The following is a 2,500-nucleotide window of genomic DNA, read 5'->3' on the forward strand; positions in this document are numbered from 1 at the left end:
AATCAATTATCTAGATTACAAACATGTCTTAAGGACATAAAATCCTGGATGACCTGCAATTTTCTGATGTTAAACTCAGAAAAAAACAAAATTCTTGTTCTTGGCCCCAAAAACCTTAGAGACTCACTGTCTAAAGATATAGTCACTCTAGATGGCATTAACTTGGCCTCTAGCACCACTGTCAGGAATCTTGGAGTTATCTTTGATCAGGATTTGTCATTTAATTCCCACATAAAGCAGACCTCTAGGACTGCCTTCTTTCATTTACGTAATATTAGAAAAATTAGACACATCCTATCACAGACAGATGCAGAAATACTAATCCATGCATTTGTTACTTCAAGGCTGGATTACTGCAACTCTTTATTATCAGGTTGCCCCAATAAGTAAGCCCCAAAATAAACTCTTCATGGTCAGGCCCCATTCATATCTTAACCCTCCCGCTGCCCTCGGCGGGTCTACGTGTCCCCCGAATCATCCTCCCATTCCTATGCGCCTAGCCGTCAGAGCCTCAGCGGGAGGGTTAAGTCCTACTGGTTCCATAGTTTTTAAGGACTCAATTCCTTTTCTTCTCTGCTTTTTTCCTTCCTGCGTCTGTCCAAGAGGAATTGTGTTGGAGTCCTGACACGCGTTCGGCTGGCCAGCCATATACCAGGAAGTAATCTACCAGTGGTCTCAATTTCCTTTTTTGTTCAGAGTATTAAACTTATGTTGCCAAATTCTTGTTCGAATTGTATTCTTTGTATCTTCGACATATTGTATCATACATTTTGAATAATGAATGACATAAAAATGTGTGGCTGAAGCCCGGTTGAATTTCAAACACACTGGTAAATATTGAATTTAAATAATTACTTATATATTTTTTATTCTAACCCTAAGGGTTCTATAGTTTTTCACTTTGCAGTCCGGGCTTATGCGTCTTGTGACTCCAGAGTACCGTGTTTTCGGTGTAGAAGTTTTGTCTTGGTCAAAGCTAGCTTGTTCCTCCTGTTGGTGGGAAGTGTGCAGTTGAGCCGCGACACTCCGGACACATGAGGACTCTTGGCTTGGCTCTGCCGGTCTCGGTATTGGTGTCAGAGACGGAGTTTGATCCATCACGCTCACTGACTCATCCGCCAACAGTGAGGTGGCTGCTTGTGTGACTTTCTGTGCTTCATGAGTCTTTCTAACTTCTAACTTATTTATTCTAAATTTGACATTAAAATCTACATGATTTCAGTCTAAAGTATGTAATAATTGTTTGTATTCATGTATTGAGAATTTTATGGAGGAACACCCCAATTACAGTATCAATATAATACGTAACATTATACTCAATTATACTTGTAATAAAGACTGATTTTCTTTAGCATTCAAAGGTGAATTAAATACTATTATTCATAATGGAAATGAGCTGACCAGAGCTTTATAGATGAAATCAAGTGAAACAAGTTCTGTGCTAAAAGTCATTGTTTTATTAAATCTGTCCACACTGTCCTCTGTCTTCAGTGCAATTTAAAGAGTGCTAAAACAAGTATAATCAATCTTTCAATCAGTTTTATATCCAATAATCAATTATAAATATATACAAGGAAACAACTAAATCAATCAGATTAATCAGTTGTAATTTCACAGAATGCAATGCTTCGTGGTCGAACGGCGTTTATGTTAAAGGACATTGTGAAGCCTTTATTGGCATCTAGTGGTGTAGTTGCAACTCACTGGCTCCTCCCTCCCCCTCCCCAGAAACTATGGTGTCACAGAAACATGTGAAATGTGAAAGGCTCTATCTAGAGCCAGTGTTCTGTTTGTCCCTTTGGGGCTACTGTAGAAACACGGTGGTTGAACATGGCGAACTCCATGGAAGCTGACCCGCTCTCTCTCTGTAGATAAACACGTCTCATTCTAAGGTAACAAGAACACAATAACACAAACAATACAAATCAATATAATAATAAATAAAGAAATAAATGTTAGACACTGGACCTTTGGGACAAAATGTGAAGAACAGAACAACAGATGGATAATGTATGACCTCAGCTATCTTTTTCTTTCTGCCGTCCACCCTCTCTTTCTCCATCACATTGAACGGTGAGGCCTCAAATTCTTTCCACGTCATTTCCTTTGTCATGTCTTTATGACACAAGGACCTTAGCTGGACAGTGAATGTGTTTCCCCCCCGGGAATCCTGAGTGTGTGTCTGTGTGTGTGTGTGTGTCTGTGTGTCTGTGTGTGTGTCTGTGTGTCTGTGTGTGTGTGTGTGTGTGTGTGTGTGTGTGTCTGCTGGTTGGACCCTGCTTCAGCTCTGTGTGACAGAAACGACACATTGTTCCTCGAGGCTGAGGGTCCGGCAGTTTCCTCTTCTTTTCCGCTCTGTCTTCCACTCTGCGCTCGGTTAGCTGAAGTTCACGCTGAAAGAACTCAGTTTGTTGGGATGAGCAACCTCTGTCACCAGAACCTGCAGCTCAGGAGGAATGGTTACAGGTCTCTTCACTGTCGGCACGGTGGGACTACAAGG

The 2,500-nt window shown here is 41.0% G+C and overlaps 1 long non-coding RNA gene across 2 annotated transcripts in view; it reads right to left on the minus strand.

Moving 5' to 3' along the window:
* Positions 1–1,434: 1,434 nt before the first annotated feature.
* Positions 1,435–2,500, minus strand: part of LOC127376440 (uncharacterized) — a 3,903-nt gene continuing 2,837 nt past the window's right edge. The window contains exons 3-4 of one of the 2 annotated variants that reach the window (XR_007887520.1): positions 2,018–2,492; positions 1,435–1,887 (exon numbers count right to left, since the gene is read on the minus strand). This is a non-coding gene — a long non-coding RNA (uncharacterized LOC127376440). Of the gene's footprint in view, positions 2,493–2,500 lie in introns of both variants that reach the window. The other variant, XR_007887519.1, reaches the window with a different exon arrangement.

Source organism: Dicentrarchus labrax, unplaced genomic scaffold (assembly GCF_905237075.1).
Source record: "Dicentrarchus labrax unplaced genomic scaffold, dlabrax2021, whole genome shotgun sequence".
Taxonomy (NCBI): domain Eukaryota; kingdom Metazoa; phylum Chordata; class Actinopteri; family Moronidae; genus Dicentrarchus; species Dicentrarchus labrax.